This window comes from Mirounga leonina, unplaced genomic scaffold (assembly GCF_011800145.1).
Source record: "Mirounga leonina isolate KUSES-001 unplaced genomic scaffold, KU_Mleo_1.0 Mir_82, whole genome shotgun sequence".
Classification (NCBI taxonomy): Eukaryota; Metazoa; Chordata; class Mammalia; order Carnivora; family Phocidae; genus Mirounga; species Mirounga leonina.
The window spans coordinates 40,837,520-40,864,135 of record NW_023270825.1 but is presented as its reverse complement, the minus strand read 5'-3'; the positions used below and the strand labels follow the sequence as shown (position 1 = coordinate 40,864,135).

The window sequence follows — 26,616 nt, the reverse complement described above, 5'->3', positions numbered from 1 at the left end:
ATAAAGTGATTTTGCAAATACAATTAAGACCCCAAATCAGATGACTTTAAAATCAGGTGGGCCCCATCTAATCACATAAGCCCTTTAAATCTGGGTCAAGAAGTTAAGTCGGGGAAGTCAGCATGACAGGACAGATGGAGGGGCCATGTGGCAAGGAACTAAGGTGCCCTCTGGATGCTGAGAGTGGCCCCTGCCAACAGCCAGCAAGAAAACAGGGGTCTTGGGGTGCCTGGGTGGCTCAGTTGGTTGGGTGTCTGCCTTCGGCTCGGGTCATGATCCCAGGGTCTTGGGATCGAGTCCCGCATCAGGCTCCCTCCTCGGCAAGGAGTCTGCTTCTCCCTCTCCCCCTACCCAACCCCCCTGCTCGTGCTCTCTCTCTCTCTCTCTCTCTCACGCTCTGGGGGTCTCAGTTCTACAACCAAAAGGAACTGAATCCTCCCAACAATTATGGAGCCTGAAAGAGAATATGAGCTCCAAAAAGGAACACAGCCCAGCTGACATCTTGATTTTAGCTTTCTGATAGCCTGAGTGGAGAACTCAGCCACCCTGAGCCTGGACTTCTGACCTACAGAACTGAGAACAAATGAACGGATGTAAATTTGTGGTAATTTGTTACACAGCCCTAGAAAACTAACACAACCTCACCCAGCCTGTACCTTCCCAATTTGTAACCTTCAGTCTATCTTCCCCTGGCTGAATCTCCCCAGGATGCATCTTCCCAGCTGGAACCATTCCGTAGCCAGAGTCATTCACCTACCCCAGCGTGAACATTCCGACCTGTATTCCTCCCCACTCATACCATTCCCCAGCCTGAATGCCCTCCACAAACACACAGCCTGTCACATACAACCCCCCATCAAGCCAGTCACACACACGCACACACACACACACACACACACCGCTAACACCACTAACACCATCACTATGCTGCACCATACAGCAGCCTAAGTGATTCAGCCCAAGGAACACACCAGTCAAATTCACAGTCTGCACTACCAGATGGAAATTTTGTCTCCTTTCCAAAACTGGTGAGCAGGACTGGGCATCCCAAAAAGAAAACAGTTGTCTCCTCTCCTTTGCTCCCTTGAGCCTCAAGCCAACTGGTGAGCAACCCGTCAGTCCTACTTCCTAGGCTCAGTGCTGCACTAGCTTCTTCAGCACTCTAGAATCAGAGGAACCCCCCAGGTGGCCAAAGGCACTCCTTTTCCAAAGGAAATGAACTGGGCCTCCAATCCACTGGCCAAAATCCTCTCGTCTCCCCTCTCTAAGGATCTGAAAAATTTCTTTCCTCCAGAAGTGTTGCTGACATTCCCCCCTGCCCCCCATTTCCCACCTTTATTCCAGGGCCAAGCATTGTTTTCTCTCCTTCTGGGCTTTTTTCCACCTGTGATATCCTACAACTTACATTGCAAGATGGTGCTTTTCTCACTCAGGTATTCCTCCATAGTATATCTTTGTACCTGAACCAGGACACTCCTAGGTAGTTGGGATGAACGGCATAGGTAGCCAATACTTACCTTCAAAAAGCAAACATTAGGTAAAAAAGATAGAATACATGCATAGAAGGATAAATAACTTTATATATAACAACCCTATGAGGTGCAGTTATTGCCCTTATTTCACAGATGAGGAAATTGAAGTTCAAAGAAGTTGAGTAAGTTGTCAAAGGGCACAAAGCAAGCAAGCAGCGGAGCTGGGATACCAGCTGGGATACCTGGGATACCAGGCGGTCTGGTTCCAGAGCCCATCCTCTTATCCGCTCCGCTGAACACTTATTAGGTTTCAGGATCACTGTGCTAAGTAGAGTATTATGTGATTTATGTGATAAAAGAGAAAGAGAGAAAGCAGAGAGAACTGTGTGCTAACCTGATCAGGAAATTTTCCACAGAGTGGGACTTAAGCTAGCTCGACAGGAAAATTAGGACTCAGAGTTACAAGGGTGGGGCATTCAGGTTGGGGGATTGGAATGAACTAGACATAGGAGTGAGAACATGCTTGTAATTTGTAGAAGAGGGTCATGGGAAATAAGGCTGGAGCAGTAAGTGGAGACCAGATTGTAGCTGCTGTGAATGCCAAACCAAGGAAGTTGGCCTTACTTACAAGGCAAGAGGGAAGCATTCTGACCAAGTGGTTGGAGGAAGGGAAGGGGCAGCTGAATATGGTAACTGCCTGGACTTGGGAGAGCAAAAGAAGAAATTAAAAATCATTCCCAGGTATCTAGAATGATTTGAATTTTAATAATAGAAATTGACTAAATTATGTTTGAACCTGAAATGTACTTCCTTAAATAGTTATATGTAGGTCTTTAAATTCTGCTGGAATGGAAATTGCATTGGCCCTCTCCGTAAAGCAATCCAGGAAAAATTTGTATAGGGCTAGACAAATGTGAATAGTTAAAAGGATCATCAGAATTCTAGAGAGGCTCCTTTCCCTACAGAAAATTTCAAAAAGTTCAGCTATGCCTTGGGCATTTTGGCAATGAGCCAGCTACCTTCAGGGTACACCTTCTGGGGTGTATACCCCCTTAATAGGACAACTGAGAAAGTCAATTTTGGGGTTCCTTTCTTTTTTTAAGATTTTATTTATTTATTCGACAGAGAGAGAGAGACAGTGAGAGAGGGAACACAAGCAGGGGGAGTGGGAGAGGGAGAAGCAGGCTTCCTGCTGAGCAGAGAGCCCGATGTGGGGCTCCATCCCAGGACCCTGGGATCACGACCTGAGCCAAAGGCAGCCCATTAATGCCTGAGCCACCCAGGAGCCCCTTGGGGTTCCTTTCTTGCTCTATACAGATATCGAGCAGGTGAGAAGTGGGTTTCTGTTGACAATGAGATCAAAGCAGGTGTAATTTGCTGAAGGTCTAAAAAAAAAATGTGCTGGTCAATAGTTATAGATTGCAAGTTATCACTATATACTCCCGCATTTTTTAGATACTTCAGTATCTAAAAACTGTTTTTAGGAATTTAGTTACTATAAATATGCCACCTAAAAGGCATACTTTTAATTTTATCATCCACGAAGGGAATTAGCAATAAACAAGACCATAAAAAGAAGAGGAAAAATCTTTCATGCTGGCACTGGGACTTACTGCAAATACCCAACAAACCAGGAGAAGTGCCTGGTGCCGTCCATCACTGCCTGGCATGGGAGGGTGAGCTAAGAGAGAAAGGGAGCAGTGGAGACCGGAAGGCCTGAAGCCTGCCGCGCCCCTCCCACCTGTACCCCACCCTCACGGTGGTCCAGCCCCGCATGATGAACCCAGCACGCTTCACCTCCTAGTCATGCCGTCCGCCGGCTGCGTCCACCTTCGCCAAGTTACCTTACCTCTCTGTGCCATATATACTCTCATCCCCGCCCCCAAAGAAGTTAAAAGGATCTATTACATTCAATGCCATCTACCAAGTAGCTAGTGCAGCACCCAAAACATTGAAGAGGCCCGTAAACTGTTCCCTTTCCCTTCTCCGCAGTGGGCAGCGGGAAACAGCAGAGGGAATGACGTATTCCAACAGGCATCTGAGCAGGGCCCAGGACCAGGGAATCCCGAGAAGTCACGGAGAAGAAGGCTAGGGCCAGGTGCCACTGCATTTGCAGACACACCTCCACAGCTGGACTGCAGCTTGCTGGGATAGAATATTCATGGAGAGGTACATGGGGTGGGAAGTGGGGACCTTAAGGATGGCACTAAACCCCTGGAGATCAAGTGGAAAGAAGAAAAGGAATTTAAATGGGAAGCATGCATATTGGAGGGATTGGGAATGGGGAGAGATTGGGGAATAGACGGGGGCTTACAAAGAGTTTGAAAGTGAGTGCTTTCAAATATTTAAAACAAAACAAAACTGAGCCAAGACAGGAAAACCTTTGTCCTGAGACCAAGATTCAGGGACCATCTCCCCTGACAAAACTAGTGAGAAAAGGACAGGAGTTTGGGGACAAAACAAAGACCCAATTATCAAAACTGGGATAGAAAATGGGAGCAAGGTTGGAGCCGGGAAGACAAGATCAGATCTGGAGGAACAGCTGAGACCCGGTGCTGAGTCACTGTGAGCTGATGCTGAGTCGGTGGAACACTGACCCTCTGATTGGTCCCCAGGCTGGGGTGCAGACGGAAGTCTGGAGCGCTCACTGTGAGCCAGAAGAGACTGAGAGCAGGAACCTAACCTTGGCATTAAAAGGGCAAAGATCTGCTGGACTCTTGCAGTCAGGGTCTCTCCAGGCAGTAGCCGGAGCCAAATTCTTTGCAGTTTTTGCCTCCTACTCAACCTCGGGGGAGCTTATAAATAATATCAGTGTTCTAGCCCATCTCAGACTTAAGGAATGAGAATCTCTATGGGTAAGGACAAAGCATCGAGTTCCGGTAAATCCGATGCAAACTAGAATTGAAAACCCAGAGGTTGAGATTCCAAACTTGATATAAAGACATTCTTCCTCATCTTGGTTCTGAATTTATGTATTTATGTCTCCCCCCTCACTCTCTCTAGGAAGTAACTAGCCTCTAATAACCATATGGGGCTCAGACTGAGGAGGGTTCAAATAGTTTCTTGCTGTGATAAAATATATATAACATAAAATATGCCATTTTAACCATAAAAATCAATGGTATTAATTGTTGTGCAACCACCACTACTGTTTTGTTTTTTCTTTTTTAAGAAAAAACCCCCAACAGAAACTCTATAACCATTATAAGCAGTAACTCCTCATTTCTCCCACATGACCTCTAAGGTACTTTCTGTCTCTATGAATTTGCCTATTCTAGGTATTTCCTGTAAGTGGAATCATACGGTGTTTGTCCTTTTGTGACTGGCTTCCTTCACTAAGCATGTTCTCAAGGTTCATCCATGTTGCAGCATGTATCAGAACTTAATTTCTTTTTATGGCTGAATAAATTTCCATTGTATGTACATATCACATTTTGTTTACCCATTCATCTCTCTGTTGTTTTTTTTTTAAAGATTTTATTTATTTATTTGAGAGAGAGCACATGAGAGGGGGGGAGGGTCAGAGGGAGAAGCAGACTCCCTGCCGAGCAGGGAGCCTGATGCGGGACTCAATCCCAGGACTCCAAGATCATGACCTGAGCTGAAGGCAGTCGCTTAACCAACTGAGCCACCCAGGCGCCCTACCCATTCATCTCTTGATAGACACGTGGGTAATTTCACCTTTTGGCTACAGTGAATAATGCTGCAATAAACACTGGCATACAAGTATTTGTTTGAGTCACACTTTTCAATTCTTTTGAGTATATACCTAGGAGTGAAATTTCTGGGTCTAACTTTTCAAGGAACTGCCAAACTGTTTTTCGCAGAGGCTGTAACATTTTATATTCCCACTAGCAATGCATGATAGTTCCAATTTTTCCAAATCCTCAACAATACTTTTTATTTTCCAGTTTTTAAAACTATAACCATTGTAGTAGGTGTGGAGTGGCATCTCCTTATAGTTTTGATTTGCATTTTCCTAATGACTGATGCTGTTGACAACTTTCCATGTGTTTACTTGTCATTTGTAAACCTTCTTTGGAGAAATGTCTATTCAATTCCTTTGCCCAATTTAATTTTTTTTTTAATTTAAAAAAAATTTTTTAAGTAATCTCTTCACCCAACATGGGGCTTGAATTCACAACCCTGAGATCAAGAGTCGCATGCTCCACTGACTGAGCAATCCAGAGACCCCCTTTGTCCAATTTTAACTTAGGTTGTTCATCATTTTGTTAAGTTTTAGGAGTTCTGTATATTTTCTAGATATTGAACTCTCATTAGATAGGTGATTTGCAAATATTTTTTCACATTCTGAGGTTGTCTTTTCATTTTCTTGATAATGTCTTTTGATGCATGGAAGTTTATAATTTTGATGAAGTCCAATTAATCTGATTTTTTTGTTGTTGCTTGTGCTCTTGTGTCATATTAAGAATCCATTGCCAAATCCAAGATTATGAAGATTTACCTCTATGTAGTCTTCTAACAGTTTTATGGGTTTTGCCTTTATATTTATATTTAGGTTGGTGATCCATGTTGAGTTAATTTTTGTATATGGTGTGAGGTAGGATGGCCTAACCTCATTCTTTCCCATGTAGAAATCCACTTATCCCAGAACCATTTATTGAAGAGTCTCTTCTTTCCCCATTGAACAGACTTGGCGCCTTTGTCAAAAATCAATTGGCATATTACTGTTTAATGGGTACAGAGTTTCAAATTTGTGAGGTGAAAAGAGTTCTGAAGATATGGTGACAGTTGCACAATGTGAATGACTTAATGTCACTGAACTGTACACTTAAAAATGGCTAACATGGTACATTTTATGTGATGTGTATTTTACAACAATTTTTAAAAATTAATTGGCCAGGGGCGCCTGGGTGGCTCAGTTGGTTAAGCGACTGCCTTCGGCTCAGGTCATGATCCTGGAGTCCCGGGATCGAGTCCCGCATCGGGCTCCCTGCTCAGCGGGGAGTCTGCTTCTCCCTCTGACCCTCCTCCCTCTCATGCTCTCTGTCTCTCATTCTCTCTGTCTCAAATAAATAAATAAAATCTTTAAAAAAAAAATTAATTGGCCATACATGAATGGGTTTTTTTTTTTTTTAAGATTTTTATTTATTTGAGAGAAAGCAAAAGCGAGAGAGAATACAGAGGGAGAGGGAGAAGCAGGCTCGCTGCTGAGTGGAGAGCTGGATTCGTGGCTTGATCCCAGGACCCGGAGATCACGACCCGAGCTGAAGGCAGCCGCTTAACTGACTGAGCTGCCCAGGCGCCCCCATGAGTGGGTTTATTTCCAACCAGTCATTTCTATCCCACTGGTCTGTATGTCTGTCCTTATGCCAATATAACACTGTTCTGATTATTGTAGCTTTGTAATAAGTTTTGAAATCAGGAATACTCCAACCTTGTTCTTTTTCAGAATTGTTTTGTTTATTCAGAGCCCCTTGCAATTCTATATGGATTTCAGGACTATCTTTTCCATTTCTGCAAAAAAACAAAACAAACAAACAACACTGTTGAAATGTGGATGAGAGTGTGTTGAATCTGTAGTTAGCTTTGGGTAGTATTTTTTTTTTTTTAAGATTTTATTTATTTATTTGACGGAGAGAGAGACAGTGAGAGAGGGAATACAAGCAGGGGGAGTGGGAGAGGGAGAAGCAGGCTTCCCGCCGAGCAGGGAGCCCGATGCGGGGCTCGATCCCAGGACCCCGGTATCATGACCTGAGCCGAAGGCAGACGCTTAACGACTAAGCCACCCAGACGCCCTAGCTTTGGGTAGTATTAAGTCTTAATCTTAATATTAAGTCTTCCAATACATGAATACAGAATGCCTTTGCATTTATTTAGGTGCTCTTTCTGTCAGCAATGTTTTGTAGCTTTCAATTCAGGTAGATGCTTATGTTATAATGTTTTTTTCCCTTTCTTCAATATGACACACTTCAGATAAAATAAAAAAAGAATGCAACTTACAAGAAGGCAATTAGTATCTCATTCATTTTGTTGGCACCCGCCCAGGAGAAGAAAAGACTTATAGATGATATAGAATTAAACCAGCATTTGTTGAAGATGTTTTCTGTTCTGAGTTCTAGACTGGTGCTGGAGGGCCCCTGATTTCCATGAGCTTAAAACAGTATAACTACCAGGTAGAAATCTGAACAGTAATGGTATAATGGGAAATGCTACAAAGCAGCCTTGTGCAGAAAGGCTAAGGGCACACAAATGAAGCAAAACTAAGGGCACATAATGGCGTTTGGGTTGGTAAAAACGTCAAATAGATGGCTTTGACGATATGACGATAGAGTGGGATTTTGCCAGTCGGAAAAGGGGAAGGAGGAGAAGGACATGTGTGTGTTTGTGGTGGTGGAGGGGAGTGTGGAGATAAGGTAGAAGTGCCTTAATCATCTCTGATTAGTCAACCAGTTCATTCATTTGAACATTTGTACAAAAATTTCAAGGCACATATCTGTTGATATATTCCTTTTGAAAAATATGATACATTTAAAAAGTAATACTCGTGGGACAATGGGAGAAATAGAATAAAGGCTATGGAGTGGGGGTGCCTGGGTGGCTCAGTCGGTTGAGCGTCTGCCTTCGGCTCAGGTCATGATTTCCTGGTCCTGGGATTGAGCCCCCCTCAGGCTTCCTGCTCAGTGGGGAGTCTCCTTCTCTCTCTCCCCCCCCCCCCCCCCCCCCCACTGTTCCTTCTCTCTCTCTATCTCAAATAAATAAATAAAACCATTAAAAAAAAAAAAGCTGGAGTGGGGGCGCCTGGGTGGCTTAGTCGGTTGAGCGTCTGCCTTCGGCTCAGAACATGATCCCAGGGTCCTGGGATCGAGCCCCACATGGGGCTCCCTGCTCAGTGGGAAGCCTGCTTCTCCTTCTCCCACTCCCCCTGCTTGTGTTCCCTCTCTCGCTGTATCTCTCTCTGTCAAATAAATAAATAAAACCTTTAAAAAATTTTTTTAAATTTTTTAAAAAGGCTATGGAGTACATGATAGTATATTTTATCAATGTTAATTTCCTGATTTTGATATTTGCACTATGGTTATGAAAGAGAATGTCCTTATGAAATACACACTGAAGTATTTAGGGGAAAGGGAGCATGAGTCAACTTACTTACAAATGGTTCAGAAAAAATAATATGTATGTATACACACAGAAAATCAAAAAGGAAATAATGAAAGTGGTAAAATGCTAATAATTGGAGAATCTGAGTGATGAAAAGGTTTTGTACTATTCTTGCAACTTTCTTACAAGTTTGGAATTCAAAATAAAAACTATCTCCCCAAAAAGTAATGTTGTTGCTTCTCTACAATACAAACTGGATCCTGAAAAAAATGTTTTACAGGCAGAAAAATACCTGAAAGACACCATATTACTTATCAGTGACTACTTCTAAGGAATAGACTGGGTGGAGAAAAGAAGAATTTAAAATTTTACTTTGTGCATTTCTGTATTGCTTGAATATTTTATTGAAAGCATGTATTGGGGCACCTAGGTAGCTCAGGCGGTTAAGCATCTGCCTTTGGCTCAGGTCATGCTCTCAGGGTCCTGGGTTTGAGCCCCACATTGGGCTCCCTGCTCAGTGGGGAGTCTGCTTCTCCTTCTCCCTCCGCCCCTCCTCCCCACTCATGTTCTCTCTCTCTCACTCTCTCAAATAAATAAATAAAACCTTAAAAATAAAATAAAAGGAAGCATGTATTAATTTTGTAATTGAAAATAAAAATATAATGGTATTATATTATATATAGTATATATATAATATATATGGGGTGATAATTACCAACAGAAGAACAACTTTTTATTGTATGATAATGGAGAGGGAATGGTAAGAAAAAACATTTTTTAAATAAAGAAAAATACATATTTTACATATGTATATAACAATCAACAAATATATGTCAATATATAAATAATTGTTGGCACTTAATGAGAATGATTTTTTTTAATGTCCTTGAGAAGCTTTTGTTTTTTTCTTTCCAGGAACTCAGAGCTTGAAAATCTCACCACATTGTTCTCCCAGTCCAGTGCTGCATTGGTAAGGAAAATCACAGAAACTCTTTTAATCATTTAAGAAAAAAGCTCCCATCTTCACCTTAGTTACTGCCTACATTTTGCCGAAGCTAAGGTTGTTTTTGTTCAGAATGACTTCTGTAGGCTGACACACAAAAAAATTACAGCCTGCTGTAGTTTCCCAAGCCCACCGGCACGATCAAACTAAATCAAGCCCTTATTAAATTCATGTACTTAAAAAAAGAGAAAAAAGAAATTCCATTTATGGTGTGAGGGGATGATAAAGGAAATATAAAAATGACATCCATCAACCAACTTCCTGCCCCAAGTCCCAGAATAGAAGATCACCAAGTCATGCTTTCCCCAGGGCTGGATGTGGCTTAAAATGCAAATGGTATGAATAAAGCATCCTAAACCTAGTCATGGATTTGCCCCATCTTTCCAGCTGGAGAGGGGGGCCAGTGGAGTTAGGTAAAATTGTAGGGCCTTATTCTGTGGGGGAATATCTAATGTCACACTCAGAAGCTTCAGGTGAGGTGGCGCCTGGGTGGCTCAGTCATTAAACGTTTGCTTTCGGCTCAGGTCATGATCCCAGGGTCCTGGGATCAAGCCCCTCGTCGGGCTCCCTGCTCCGCGGGGAGTCTGCTCTCTCTCCTATTCCCCCTGCTTGTGTTCCCTCTCTCACTGTCAAACAAATAAACAAAATCTTTAAAAAATAAATAAATAAAAAGAAGCTTCAAGTGATCGGGTCTCAGAACTTTATACTGTTTAATACTGTTGTCCTCCAACTCCTTCCTCCCAGTCCCCCACACCCTTGTCACAGTCCCTCTGCCTCAAGGACATAGGGACAGAAGCAAAGCCCTATGTGTTAATGTCCTGGGTTGTTAACTCCCAAGACTTAGCAGAGGGGGGCTGGCTTGGCTAACCTATTTTACTTGTGATCCTTTTAATAAATGAGAACATTCTTCCAGCTGAGTTCTTTTGTATCAAAATACAATATTATATTTTGACTCCTGATATATTTGGAATTAAAATATGCTCAGTATATAAACTCTGGACATGAATATGACTTAGGTTTCTTTTTTTCTTCCTTAATACAAGAAGAAAAAAACCTATAGAAGAAAATCCCCATTCACAGGATGAAATCTACTTCCCTTTTTAAAAAGTCTTAATCTCAAATTTTAATGATCACCAATATACCTTTTAAGATATACACTCCACAGTTTGACATGCATCTGCTTATTCAAAAATTATTTATTCTGTACCAGTATGAATTTGAATAAAACATATTCTCTGCCTTTAAGAATAGTATGCTTTTGGGGCACCTGGGTGGCTCAGTTGTTAAGCATCTGCCTTTGGCTCAGGTCATGATCCCAGGGTCCTGGGATGGAGCCCTGTGTTGGGCTCCCTGCTCAGCAGGAAGCTTGCTTCTCCCTCTCCCATCCCCCCTGCTTGTGTTCTTGTCTCCCTATCTCTCTGTCAAATAAATAAATAAAATCTTAAAAAAAAATAGTATGCTTTAATAAACATTCTTTTAAATTTTTAAACAGAGAACAATAAGAAATCACCTAAATATAGGATATAACCTTAACAGTTAGATAATATATTCTTTGGAGCAAGTTTGCTGAGTGGCACACAAAAAATAATAGAAATTACTCTCAAAGAATTGTCTTGTATTGATGACAATAAAGTCAACTTTATGTCAAATAAATTATATGTATTTATCTAGCCATTTATGTTTTATTCTCTCCTGAGATCACTTTATTTTAACAGCATCTAATTTGTATTAAGATGTATTCTGAACCAGAATAAACACTGGGAAACGAGTGTCTTCATTGAAATACTGCAAAGCAATAAGAACAAGTTCTAAGAATTACAAGAAAAGGAAGTCCATGTGTTTATTTTCCTCTAGTTAGATCGTGACTGAGTTTTAGAAGTAACATTTTTTAAAATCATAACTATATGAGACAAACAGCAAATCACTTTTTTTTTAAAGATTTTATTTATTTATTTGACAGAGAGAGAGACAGCGAGAGAGGGAACACAAGCAGGGGGAGTGGGAGAGGGAGAAGCAGGCCTCCGACCGAGCAGGGAGCCCGATGTGGGGCTCCATGCGGGGCTCGATCCCAGGACCCCGGCATCATGACCTGAGCCAAGGCAAGCGCTTAAAGACTAAGCCACCCAGGCGCCCCAGCAAATTACTTTTTTAAAACTGGATCTCTGTATTCTTTCTTGCCAAAAATATACCCCAGGTAGATCAGAAATTTAAACATAAATATATGACAACATAAATGTACCAGAAAAAAATGGGTAAACTTTTTTATTTTATAGTCTTGCATCTTGGAAGTATTTTCTAAATATGACAGTTATTTCAGAAGCCATAAATAAATGATAAAATATTTCATATAAAAAATTTAAATTCTAAAGGGTAAACATTACTCTAAATAGAGTTGAAAGAACCAGGAAAAATATTCCCAACAAACATAATATAAAAGACTTATTTATTTAATAAACAAAGAGCTCTTATAAAAATAAAAGCAGTGATGAAATCAAGGAGGGACTGGGAGATGGGGAGGCTATTTCCATTACTTGCCCTCCATTCTTTGATAAGGACAATTGACTTTTTCGAAACCTTAGGTAAAGTACTGTGCAATCACAATTTCAAGGCAAGGTCCTTAGCTTTAACCTTTCCAGCAAGGTTTCTTATCTTAAGCTTTTCCTGTGCAGGAATTCTGGTGTTGCCACTAATAAGAAGGCAATCAACTCTATGGAATAATGGATGAAGAACATAAGTAGGCAGTCTAAAATAACCACATGAAAAGGTATTTAGCCCCACTTACCGTTACAGAAAGTTACATTAAAATAGTAATGCAGGAAAGCCTGGGTGGCTCAGTTGTTAAGCATCTGCCTTTGGCTCAGGTCATGATCCCAGAGTCCTGGGATGGAACCCCGCATCAGGCTCCCTGCTCCGCAGGAAACCTGCTTCTCCCTCTCCCACTCCCCCTGCTTGTGTTCCCTCTCTCGCTGTGTCTCTCTCTGTTAAATAAATAAAATCTTAAAAAAAAACACAAAAAATATATATGAAGGATATATACATATATTTATATTCTTTGACCTAGCAATTCCACTTCTAAGAATTGATCTTACAGATACACTTGCTCAAGTACCAAAGATTATATATATTTTTTCAAGGATGTTCACTGTAGCTTTGGATAATAGTGGAAAACTAAAAATAACCTAAAGGTCACCAAAAGGACTCTTCTTAAAAAAAAAATACATCCATGGAAAACTGTTAAAACTATAGCTATTAAAGAGAGGTGAGAATATATGTACAAGTTTAACATCAAAAGTATATTAAGTAAAAAAAACTTTTAGGACCAATGATCACATTTGTGTAAAATAACGTGTGTGTGTGTGTGTGTGTGTGTGTATGGAGAAAGGGCACATTTTAATTTAAATACCTCTATACAATATGAATGTTTTGCCAAGAAAAAAACTTAATAAGATGTATGTACTTAAAATGCTTGAATATTGTTTAAAACTACAAAACATGTTTGAAGTTTTCCAGAAAAATCAAATTATACTTGGGCGGGGGGAGTTGTTTTTTATGTCAAAAGCAAAACATCTGCCAACTTTAGTTTGACATTTTTTCATGTCCTGTTTACCAAACTAGAAACAAACACTGAATCATAATTAACTGATGTAATTGGAAAGAAGTGCTACCCCAGGATGGTATGCTCAATGATATATTTGCACAGTGGTGTACATTGATGGGTAAATGCAAAAGACTGCAGCCAGGAAGAAGTGGGTAGCATGAAAGAAAGAAAGAAAGAAAGAAAGAAAGAAAGAAAGAAAGGAAGGAAGGAAGGAAGGAAGGAAGGAAGGAAGGAAGGAAGGAAGGAAGGAAGGAAGGAAGGAAGGAAGGAAGGAAGAAAGAAAGAAAGGTGTTGAATTCAACACGATACCCATTGAAATAATCCACTTTTTTAAAAAATTGATTAATTTATCTTTAAGTAATCTCTACGTCCAACGTTGGGCTCAAACTTATGACCCTAGAGATCAAGAGTTACATGCTCCACCGACTAAGGTAGCCAGGCGCCCCTGAAATGACCCAGTTCTTGTTTGTTTTCTTATTGATTTCCTTTTCTCATATGCAAGAGGAAGTAATAATCCCCAAATCAAAGTATTTATGTCTGGGAAGTCTGAAACTAGATGCTGATTGTTTTTATAAACAATAAAGTCACATTAAAGGTCAGAACAAATAAACGATCAAGGGAACTTGCTCTCTTTGAGTTTACTAGGTTAAACCTTCACGTAATTTCCTTCTCTGTAGACATTTTATGTACTATGCAGTAGTCATGTAGAGCAACAAGTCTGGACCTCTCCTCTGAAAGTAGGTTGGCTTGTCTTTATGCTCTGTTAAAAATCAGGGGAAAAAATTACAGGCTCTATTTTATTCATTCATCATATCCTTCCTTCCTTCATTATTCTATGCATCATTGATGCATTTTTTAAAAATCCATTTAGTGAATACTTTGTATGTTCAACTCTGGGAATACAAAGTTAAAACACTATCCTCAGACCCAAAGATTTTGCAATCCAAAGGTAGATAAACAAGAAAAAGGAAAATTACAAGACAATGTAATAAAAGGTTAGTACCGAAGATTAAAGGAACCCAAAGAAAGGGTACCTAGTATAACCTGAAAGGCCAGGGAAGACTTCCCAGCGAAGGGAATGTCTGGACTAAATCCTGAAGGCTGAAGGCAGTCGAGATAGGGAGAGGGAGCAGTGTACAAAGTCATAGTAGCGAACTGAAAAAACACAGCATAGTTGCTCATTGTTCAGCCTGGTTGGCATAGTTCTAAGACTGGAATGGTGGGAAGACAAAGCCAGGGAGAGACAAACAGGGATCAGGTCCTCAGGGATTTTGTCTGCTATACTAACTAATCTGGAATTCATCCTAATGGTTATGGGTTTTAAGCAGGAAGAAGATATGATCAAGGTTGTGGTTTAGAAAGATCTCTTGGGCAGCAGTGCGAAGAAATAAAAAGAAGTGAGAAATGTGAAGGGACAGGACAATATTTAAGGCAGAAAAATTAGTAAAGAAGCAGTTCCAATAACATAGGAAAGAAATGATGAGTGATTTAGGTTTTTAGAGAACACACCAAATGGCAGATGAGGACACTGGGCCTCTGGTTGGGCCCTGAGGCTCTGGGAAGGACTCTGGGGGCTGGGGCAGTTTACAGAAGCCTTTGGCAGTGATGACCAGGATGCTGGAGGCCTAAGACAGGAGTGGTACTGGTATTCAAGCTGCTCAAGGGACAGAGGTCACTTCCCTGGAGGAGATCTCTTTGCCTTGTCCACCAAGGAGTCTGAGATTTTTTTTTTTACTCCTTTCCAGGGCAATCCCTCTAAGCCCTGAAGATCTTGTCCATTCTGAAAGAGACCCAGAGCAGTCAAGGACCCAGGCTGAAGTTGTATGTGGCCACTGGGTTGATGTGGCAGTCCAAATGCCCCAAGAAATTCAACTACCATCCATGGTGCCATGATTCTGACCAAGCTACTTTAATTTCTGTGAGATGAGGCTACTATCAGAAGAACAAGATCAATAAGCACTTCATTCTTGCCAGGTGAACTCTCTTTGCAAGGTGATAGGGTGCTGGGTCTCATTAGGGTGCATCTTACTCTTGTCCCTAAATGAACTCCCTGTTCTTGTGCCTAAGACACTGCTGCTGATGACTCATGTGGATAACCACTATACTTCTGCTAGGAGCTACACTGCCAATGGGGCAACTTAGTTAAGCCATCTTTGATGCTTTCTCCAAGTCCTGCATCTATCTGACCCCTGAACTCTGCAGAGACAGAATTCACTAAATTTCCCTCTCAGGGCTTTACTGATCATAAAGTCCCAAGTGGCAGTGCACAGAACCCACGGAATCCTTCTGTGGCTACCATGTTGTGTTATAATACAAGCAAAATTAGACAGTGAACGAGAAAGGTGATGAAGGTGTGACCTAATGTAGTAGCAAGGATAGAGAGGAGGTAACAGACCTGAGATATACAAGAAAAGAAATCACAGGATTCATGACTGGTTCAATATGGGAAGTAAAAGGGAATGAGGAGTTGAGAAGGACTATTTAGGTTTCTGGTTTGGGCTCCCGGAAGGAGGTCTTTCAGAATGATAAGAAATGTAGGCCATAGGGCCACTTTTCAGTGAACTGTAAATAGTTAAGATTTGGACATGTTGAATTTAAGACAGTTGTGAAACCACTACAAAGAATCAGTCAGTAGGTAGTTGGATAATGTAGGTTTTAAACTCAGGGAATAGATCCAAGCTGGAGGTATAGATTGTTAGGGAGTGGGTGGGTGGCCATGAATATAACATGGTCAATGAAGCCACGGAAGAGGATGAGATAACTCGAGGAGAAGTGTATAGAGGTGAGAAGAGAAGTGAGCCAAGGACAAACTGATGGATAATATATATTAAGGGGTAGACAGACTAGTAGAAGACTCCAGAGAAATATTCATAAAATATTATAAACCAAAACAGGGTATCATTGTAGAAGCTAAAGGAAAAGGAAGTTTCAAGTGAGAGGAGTCAAAGAGTTTGAAAACGTACAGAGAGGTCATATAGTTTAAAACTGAGATGTGTCCATTGGATTCAGGAACCAACAAAATTACTGATGTGTCAGGCAAGAGCAATTTTGGTCAGGTGGCAAAATCTAGACTATAGTGGGTTATGGAATGATAGAAAGTAAGGAAGATTAAACAAAAATAGACGAGTCTTTCTATAAAGTTAGTTGAGAAGGAAAGGAAAGGAAAGAGATAGGGTAGTTGCTAGAGGAAAAGATAGGTTAAAGGAAGACTTAGCTAACCTTTTTGGAAAGATGGTGATGGGAAAGAAAATGAGGCAGGTAATTGAGGAAACAAGACCCCCCAGGAGGAGTAGGGAATGAAGTCCAGAGTCCAACCGGAGGGATTAGCTTTGGATCAAAAAGGGGAAGCCTTTTCCCCTGTGATAAGAAGAAAGCCATGCAGATGTATTTCTTTTCCTTTTTTTTTTTTTTAAAGACTTTATTTATTTGAGAGAAGAGAGAGAGTGAACAAGAGGGGTGGTAGGGGTGGAGAGGGAGAAGGAGAAGCAGAATCCCAGCTGAGCAGGGAGCCCCAAGCGGAGCTCGATCCCAGGACCCTGAGATCATGACCTGAGCTGAAGGCAGACGCTTAACCGACTGAGCCACCCAGGCGCAGATGTTATTTCTAAGAGACATTCACCATCCACTCACAATCTCTGGTACAAAACTTCTTGGTGCTGGAGTTTCAAATCAGATGGAGAACAGACATTTGTAATGTTGTAAGAGGTGACAAGCAAGCCTTCTCCAGAGGCCATCCCATTCAACAGCTTTGATAACTTACCACATCTCTCATGTTCAGCAATGTCAAATGTACAGTGAAAACCAAGTCCTCAGTAGAGGTATAATTTACATAACCTAAAATTCATCAGTTTTAAGTATATACTTACATGATTTTTAGTAAATTTATTAAGTTTATCAAATTATGCAATCATCACCAGAGTCCAGTTTTAGAATATCTTCATCACCCCAATAAAATCCCTAATGCCTATTTACAATTAATCCCTGGTCCCACCTCAGCCCTGGGAAATAACTAATCTATTTTTTTATATTTTCATCTTTTCTGGATATTTCATATAAAATAAATCATACAATATGTGGGGGTTTTTTGGCCGGCTTCTTTCACTCAGTGTCCTGACTATTAGGTTCATCCATGTTGTAGCATGTATCAGTGGTTTATTCCTTTTTATTGCTGAATATACTCCACTATATCACTATACCACACTTTTTTATCTACTCACCAGTTGATGGATATATGTCACTTTTGCTTTCGTTTGTTTGTTTTGGTTTGGTTTGACTTTTTTTTAATTTAAGAATAGTTGACATGCCACTTTGCTTTTGCTTCTACCTTTGCCCTTGAATGACAGAGTGTAGACAGACAATTTTCTCTCTGTGTTATCAATATGCCTACTGACAACTTTAGACAGTCTGGCATATCATTTTCTCTAGGAGTATGAAGCTAGGCTTTGCCAATTTTTTTGGTAAAGTATAAAGTGATTTCTTGGTGGTTAGTGAGGACAAAGACATTATAATTAGACCAATCACTAGACCAGTGCATCATAAATATTTCCAAACCATAGACAACCTTGACAAGACATATGCCTGCCACACGCCACAAAAAATGTACTCATACACTCCCAAATTGTTGCCACTACAAAACCACAGTACTACAAAATAATGACAATGACAATGATGACCACCACAATAAACCTCCCATGAAATAGTGAGAAGAATGATGCTATTTTGGGGGACACCCAATGAGAAAAATTACATCAAAGTATCAAGCACCAAAATGAGAATAAAAATGTGATCCTGATTTAAATATTGTCCATATGCACTGATGCCCATGGACAATCAGCGACCCTTTCAGAACATACCTGGAGAACTGTATGTACAGCCTAAATGGCGTCCTTGAAGGTAAGAACTATCATAAAATGAATACATGTCCCAAGAGGTGATTTAATCTTGTATTGTTTAGGTTTTTTACAAAAACTTTTATGGTTTTTTTTTTTTTAAAGATTTTATTTATTTGACAGAGAGAGAGCACACAGCAGGGGGAGCGACAGGCAGAGGGAGAGGGAAAAGCAGGGTCCCTAAGGAGCAGGGAGTCCGATGCGGGGCTCGATCCCATGACTCTGGGATCATGACCTGAGCCGATGACAGTCACTTAACCAACTGAGCCACCCAGGCGCCCTACAAAAACTTTTATGTTTTAATATGCAAAAGTAGATAAAGTAGTGTGAAAAAGAAACCCAAATAGCCATTACACAGGCCCCAAAGCCATCAACCCATGGCCTATCTGCCCCATCCATAAATTAAATCTGCACCTCCTCATATTATTTTGTAGCAAATCTCAGGCATCATATAATTTTATCTGTAAATATTTTATCCTGCAACTCTACAAGAGAATTCTTTTGTTAATAACATAACCACCATACCACAATGGCATCTCGAATATTTTAACAATACATGCTGCATATAAAATTTCCAGTCATTGTTCCTGGTATTTGAATTTATAACTTCAAACAATAAGCCCAGATGGCAAAACAAGCTCTGTCAGATAAGGACCTGGAGAAGAGGCGCTTTGCGTGTGTCCTCGTGGAACACACATGGTAGTGTTTCTTCTCATTGCCAAGGGATCCTGTCGGGCTGGGGCTTAACAAACTGAAGGGAATGCAAAAATAAGCTCACAAAACGTATGCCATATGGACGTTAAAGGATTACTCTCCCTCTTTGGTTATGAAATGACTAACTATTTTCAGCTAAAATGTGTGGGAGCTTTTTCAAAAAATGGAATATCTTTCGCTCGCCAAGCATATTGATTAGAGACATCATCTAGACTGTCTGGGAATAGTTTCTCTGTAGCTGAACAAATCACACCCTTCAATGCACTGTTTAATTTTAGAGGCATCTTGTCACATTTATTTAAATGTTTTGGCTCTGGATTTTTTTCCCTTCAGGCATGCCTGATGTCCACATTTATAATTTGGCTGTCATCTTTCTCAAAATGCAGTGGGGGCAATAGAAAAAGCAATTCCAGGTCTTATCACATACAAGTGGTATGAACGTATACAAGTTACTTCACCTCTCTGAGCAAGAATTATTTTTCATTTGTTGACTAATGAGGATTTGTGAGGATAAAATGAGATAATGGATTTAGCACTGTGCCTGCATGGAGTGGATAATCAAAAAATCATAGCTATTGTTAATAAAAGAGGAATTTTCTATAATAAATATGTGTAACTTATCAAAAGTTTCCCCCCCAAATAGCTTTTTTCATCAGATTATTTCTTACTGATGCTTCAACAAAACCATAAAGCTATTATGCATAGATCAGTTACCTAAGGAATAATGTTCCTTCCATCACTGCCTTGAATGTAAACAAATACTTAGAGTAGTATAACTGTAACAAATACACTTTTTTTTTTTAAGATTTTATTTATTTATTTGACAGAGAGAGACACAGCGAGAGAGGGAACACAAACAAGGGGAGTGGGAGAGGGAGAAGCAGACTCCCCGCTGAGCAGGGAGCCCGCACGTGGGGCTCAATCCCAGGACTCTGGGATCATGACCTGAGCCGAAGGCAGATGCTTAACGGACTGAGCCACCCAGGCGCCCCACAAATAGACACTCTTAAGTCATTGTATTGTAAACCTTTTTTTCTTTTTTTTAATCAGGTCTATATCCAGCCATTCCTATGTATTCTATCTTCTCAGAATAAAATCTTAAACTTTTCTGTTTGAAACTAACAGAAAAAAATACTTAAAAAAAAAAGCTTCATTCTCTCATTTTAACACAATACAAAAAACTCCAAATTAGGCTCTATTCCAACACTGACCCTGGCTTGAGGTAAGAATGTGAGGAAACGAGAAAACTTCCATTTTTGTTCTACCATGTGTAGGCTCAGCATGAAATAATTTATAGTAGAATATTAATGAAATAGGATGCTAGTTCAACAAACACATAGATTTATGCTCAATGTATGGTTTATTAAAATCTTTATTAAATATTTTAGTCCATTTTCTCTGCCTTTATAAGTTTAAATATTTGTGAGTAATGGATTCTGTGATTGATAGCTCAAGATCTTGCCATACCTTATAGTTAGCAATAAATTTTCATTATGTAGCTCTGCAAAAATGAAGAGTGTGATAAATCAGCCCAAATATGTTCTGACCTTAACACGGTTCCTGATAACTATTCTCTAGTGAACTACTTCTCTTTCCCAAAAGAGGACACATACCATAATTCCAGCTCATTGTGAGCTCTGGTTCATTTTTTGAAGTTTTATTACAATGTGTCATGAGCATTCATGAAACGTGGCAGGAAATATTCGTTGAGAGGTCAGCTTCAAAAGGAGTATGTGGTTAATCACACAGATGGATAGCTACATACAAAGTCTAGAGCAATTTCATATGTGCCTTGCCAACTGGCTACAATGTGAGCTGGGAGCAGTTTAGCTGGCCATCTTTCCATACCATTGTCATCCATTCAAAAAACTACCAAAGTTGGGATGCCTGGGTGGCTCAGTCAGTTAAGTGTCCGACTCTTGATTTTGGCTCAGGTCATGATCTCAGGGTCCTGGAATCGAGCCCTGGGTCGGGCTCTGCACTCAGCACCGAGTCTGCTCCAGATTCTCTCTCTCCCTCTGCCCCTCCCTCCACCCTGTCTTTCTCTCCCTCTCTGAACAAACAAACAAACAAACAAAACCCCCCAAACTGCCAGAGCCTACTCCATACTCAGTTCTAACTAGGTGCTGGTCTACAAAATCCCTGCTCTCAGGGTAAAGGCGCAGTAAATAAGAGATTACAGTAATAAGTGTTAGTTACTTATTAATTATTTATCCAGAACCTACTATATGCCAGATGCTCTGTTAGGCACTAGGGATACAACTGTAAGCTAAACACAAAAATATTTTCACGCGCTGCAATGTGCACAGAAAGCCATGGAGGCCCAGATAAAGAAGATCTAAATAGACTGAGAGACCAGGGGTCAGGAAAAGCTTTTCAGAGGAGGTGATACTTCAGCAAAGTTTTGGAAAGACGAAGAACGAAGATGCTAGATAAGGAAGGCCTTCTAGGCACAACATGGGAAGTGTGAATCAGCAGGATATATTTGGGGAACTACTGGTAGGTTGATATAGCTACTGCTTTATCTGAAAACTGCAGAATGTCATTGAAAGATTTGAAGCAGAGTGTTATGATTGTATTTGCATTTTATTTCTTTTTTTTTTGAAGATTTTATTTATTTGACAGAGAGAGACACAGCAAGAGAGGGAACACAAGCAGGGGAATGGGAGAGGGAGAGGCAGGCTTCCCGCAGAGCAGGGAGCCCGATGCGGGGCTCGATTCCAGGACCCTGGGATCATGACCTGAGCCGAAGGCAGACACTTAACGACTGAGCCACTCAGGCGCCCCTGCATTTTATTTCTGTAAAGATTTTATTTATTTATTTGAGAGAGAGAGAGAGAAAGTGTGGGGGAGAAAGAGTGGGAGGAGGGCCAGAAGGAGAGGGAGAAGCAGGCTCCTGATGCAGGGCTCATTCCCAGGACCCTGGGATCATGACCTGAGCTGAAGGCAGACCCTTAACCAACTGAGCCATTCAAGCACCTGCCTGTATTTGTACTTCAGAGTGCTCCTCCTGCAGTACAGACAATGGACTGTGGAGAGGGCAGACAGAACAATTAAGCAGGTATTGTTATAATCCTGATCACAAAGTAGGAATGGAAAAGATAAGGTTTATACTATACTATAGAACTTTGCAACTGATTAGGATAGGAAAAGATTGAATGAGAAGGGGCTAGGAGACTTCCAGATTGCTAGCTACAAAGGCAACTACTTGAGTCATTGGTTCTGATGAAAACTTCTTCATCGATCAAACACTGAAGAACTTTTACAGTGCATTCAAAAACCTAAGATTAGGGTCACCTTCCCAGCCACTCTGGACCCAAAATTATTCCTGAACTAAGTAATTGTTAGCTTTGAAGAGGACTTTTATGACTAAGAGTGAACAGTTTATCAATATGAGTTCAAGAGCTAGTTATTATCTTCATTTTGGTGACATAACCTGCAGAAAGAATTGAAAAATAAAGCTGCCTTATGACAGTTGCAATTCTATTAAGTCTTGTACATTAGAAAAAACTAATTTATTTGGAGGCACTAATACAATTGGAACTATAAAGCCATTCTGACCATGTTTTCAAACACAGTGTCTGAAAAAACAGTTCTAAATTGTAATCAGTGCCTTATTGCAATTTTATTGTTATTAAATACAAATTCTGTCTTCTCCCATATGGGGAACATTTTAAAGGTAATTTGTTGCATATATATATTATTTGCTAATTAATGGTCATCATTTCTCTCATGGACTCGCAATAGCTTGCAAATTGGTTTCTCACCACCAATTTCAATCCGCTCCATTTCACGCTGGTCTATGCCAGTTTAAAAGAAGTGAACACAGGGTCACCTGGGGGCTGAATTGGTTGAGCGTCCAATTCATGATTTGGGCTCAGGTCATGATCTCGGGGTCCTGGGATCTAGCCCTGCATCATCAGGCTCCCTGCTCAGCAGGGAGTCAGCTTGAGGATTCTCTCTCTCCATCTGCCCCTCCCCCTCCCCTCAGGGCGGGGGTGGGGTGGGGTAAGAAGTGAACACAAATTGATCAAACTGAACACAAATATATTGTCTTTCCCTTGCTTAACATATTTCGAATGGTGACTAATAATTATGGCATAAGGTCCAAACTCTCCTGCATATCCGTAAGGGGCTTAATGATTTGGACCCACCACTTCTTGCCAATTGACAGCTACCCCTCTAGCCTTACCAAATTTCTTATAAACTCTTGCCACATGCAGTTGTCTCAGCCTGAAATGCCCTTTCTGTAGCTCAACCGGAAAACTGCCTCTAGGCTTCTAGAGAGTTCATGTAGTGTGTCCCACCTTCCCTGAAAAATTTCAAGTTGTTCCTTGGTCTCTGCCTTTAAAGCACCATGCTCATCCAAGCATTAGCTTTTACCAAGTTTTAAAAGTTTGTCTGTAAGTGTGACTATAAGCTCCTGAAGCTAGGAATTTTGTTTTATGTTTGTACTTCCAGTGCCTAACAGAGCATCAGCTTGAATTCAAGAATGGATGAATGGATACCTCCCTGCAGCAGTTCCAACCATTCCATAGGCAATTGATTGGTTCCCTTCCTCTGTTCTCCTTTAATACTTTCTATATATTTCCAGACTAGTACTTACTACTTTATATATCCATCTCCCCTGTATAGTCTGTGAATAGAGACCATTGTTTCCTATTCTTGTAGTTTCTGGATCTAGCATATAATATGCCCTCAATAAATAAAGGAGTGAAAAACTTGAAAGCATGCTTCTCAAACTTGGGGGTGACACTCTATTTAATATGTTTAATGCCAGACTCTTGATTCAAAAAGACCTGGATTTTTGTTTTTTAATCATATGGAAAGACTGGAAAGATGGACCAAAACTAGCCAAATCAAATTTAACATAAAGAGGTATAAAGCTCCAAATTTCAGTACACATTAGGTTTTTATTTCCAAGGTGAGAGACAACTGAATCAACAGTATGGCATGACTGGAAATAAAACACAGAAACCCACTGTTACAAATTAATAAAGCACAGCAGTTGGAGAAAGACAGTTGAGCTCTGTTATGCTATGAACTCTTCAGACATATCTTGGGTGTTGTATAATTTATGGGCACATTAACAAAATAGGAAAATTCCAGAAGTGGGTAAATGGGCTCATAAGTGGCCTGAAAACTACAAAAATGAGGAACGGTCAGAAGAATAGGAATGCTGGGCTTAGGAAAAAGAAGCTGGGAGAGCAGGGGAGACTATGGAGTGTGGGCTCAAGGGATACAGATCCCAGTTCAACCTAGTTTTGATTATTATTGCTTGTACATCTTCCTCATTTTACAAATGAGGAAACTGAGGACCAGAGGTTAATGGAGTTTCCCGAGGTCAGTCAGCTAACAGAGCTAGGACTTGACTCTGGTCCATTATACCAAGCTGCTGGAAAAGTTCAGCTTCTTTCTTTATTTTTAAAGATTTATTCATTTATTTTTATTTTAGAGGCGGGGCAGAGGGAGAGGAAGTCTTAAGCAGACTCCATGCTGAGCATGGAGCCCGAGGCAGGGCTTGATCTCAAGATCCTGAGATCAGGACCTGAGATGAAACCAAGAGTCGAAAGCTTAACCGACTGCTCCACCCAGGCACCCCGAGTTGGTTTCTTTAAAATGATTATCCTAATAGCATTTTGCTCTTTTTTAAACCCCTAGTTGTATTTCCAAATGCATGTTCAGTACCTTGTAAATCCCAACTAGTTATGAGCCCTCTGTTCATCAACGGAAACATCTGGGGAGAAAACTCTCATCACAGATGGACAGGAAAGTCTTGTATTAGGTTGGACTTTAGATTTGAAAACTTCTTAGGTTACTTCATATACTAAGATTTCAAAATTCTATGATAAATTATAATTATTTGAATTAAGATATAACTACTTTATAATTATGCAGTGTAGTTTTGGCTCTGGAGTCAGACTGAGTTTGAATTCCTGCTCTGCCACTCCAGCTGAGAGGCCTTGGGCACATTATTTAACCTCTCTTGTCCTTAGTATCCTCATTTGTAAAATGGAGATAATAATACTTAACACGTAAAGTTATTGTGAGGGCAAAGAGCTAGCAAATAGAACTCAACAAACATGAGTCTAGCTGTCTGTATGGGAGTGGAGAAGATTGTCAAAGGAAAACGGTATACAGTAAGAAGAGGTGTAAGGGCAGAACCATGGAGAACACTAACATTTAGCTGGTGTGCTGGGCTGAATAGTATCCCCCCCAAAATTCTTGTCAACCGGAAACCTTATTTGGAATTAGGGTTTTTGCAGATATAACCAAGTTAAATTGGGTTAGGATTAGGGCCTTAATCCAATGACTGGTATTCCTATAAGAGGGAAATTTGGACACAGAGAGATGCACAGAAGGAAAATGATATGAAAACACGGGGAAGAGCCCGTTACATGAAGACACAGAAATGCAGGGAAGAAGGCCAGATGGCCACAGAGACAGAGATTGCTGTGATACACCTAGGAACCAAGGAACACCAAGGACTGTTTGCAACCACCAGAAGCTAGCAAGAGGCAAGGAAGCATCCTCTCCAAGAACTTTCAGAGAGAGCATGACTTTGCCATGGTCTTAATCCAGGACTTCCAGCTTCCAGAACTGTGAGAATAAATTTCTCCTGTTTTAAGCCACCCAGTTTATAGTACTCTGTTATGGCATCTCTAGGAAATTAAGACAGTTGGTGAACACTCATGGAAAACACAGGATGGGTGATAAAAGTTCCTAGTTTCAAAATTGTTTCATAAATATAATTTCAATTGATCCTCACAAATACCTTGTGAAGTAGCAGTGAAGTTTACAGAAAATGGATAAGCAGAAGTATTAGAAACTTGACAGAAGGTGGCAGAAGAAACAGAACTGGAACCTGAGTGAAGGGTCCTATTCACTCTAACCCTGTGAAGCAAAATGCTTCATCCTTTTCCACTCTTTTTAAAGCTTCGTTCCTTATCACAATTCCAACTTCATCCTCTTACTTCTGGCAATTTGCTTTCAGGAAGATCACTGATCAATAAATTCTACAGTGAATTACATTCTCTAACCTCTTGCATTGTACAGCCTTAACTCTTATTACGGAAAGACCTTATCCACACAAGTAAGGAAGACACACTGGGGATGAACAGGTCATTCCTCTTCCTATAGTTATAGAGACAAGGCAGCAACTTATCCCACAAACTCCCGTATCCATGGGCAACTTCAGCAGAAGAAAAGTAGAGCAGTGAAATGATACACTGGTAAACCGTCCATGTTATATAATCCCGATTGTGTGTCCATACTGGCACAGAAAGATTTACTCACTTTTCTCGGATTACACAGGTTCTCAGTTTTAGAGTAAACAGAAACCCCCGGATCACTGTTCCTTCCTTAACCCACCCCATCTGTTCCTCCATAGATTCGCAGATGCCACTTTCACTGCTTTCTTTGGATTAAAATGAAAACTTTCACTGGAATGACCGCCAAAAAAAGTTATTTAAACTCTCCGAGTTTCAGTTCGCACAGGTAAGAAAATAACACTTATTGTCAGTATTTCCTGTGAAGCATAAACGATAGGCAAAACACCTGGCACAACAAAGTTCGCCCCAAGACTACACAAAGCCGTTCTGTGGCTTTTATCTGTGTTCACTGGCCTCCACCTGACGACCAGAAACTATCAGCAACCCTGCAGTGGAAGCCCCCGCCCCCGGCGCCATGTGAGGGCGTGGCCAGCGGGAAGGACCCGGTTGTCTCCGCCCCACTCGGGGCGCCCGGCGCGCCTGATCGCTTCTGCCCTTTATCCCCCCGCACCCTGATCCGCGGCCGCCCGTGTCTCTTCTTCCTTAGTACCGGAGACGGAGACGCCTGCAAGGATTTGAATCCGACAGGGAGTGAGGCACAGCCTGG

General features: G+C 40.8%; 1 protein-coding gene across 1 annotated transcript in view; it reads right to left on the bottom strand.

Annotated features, from left to right (window-relative positions):
- Window positions 1-26,616, bottom strand: part of ARMH4 (armadillo like helical domain containing 4) — a 228,843-nt gene that overhangs the window by 126,140 nt on the left and 76,087 nt on the right. The window lies entirely within an intron of this gene.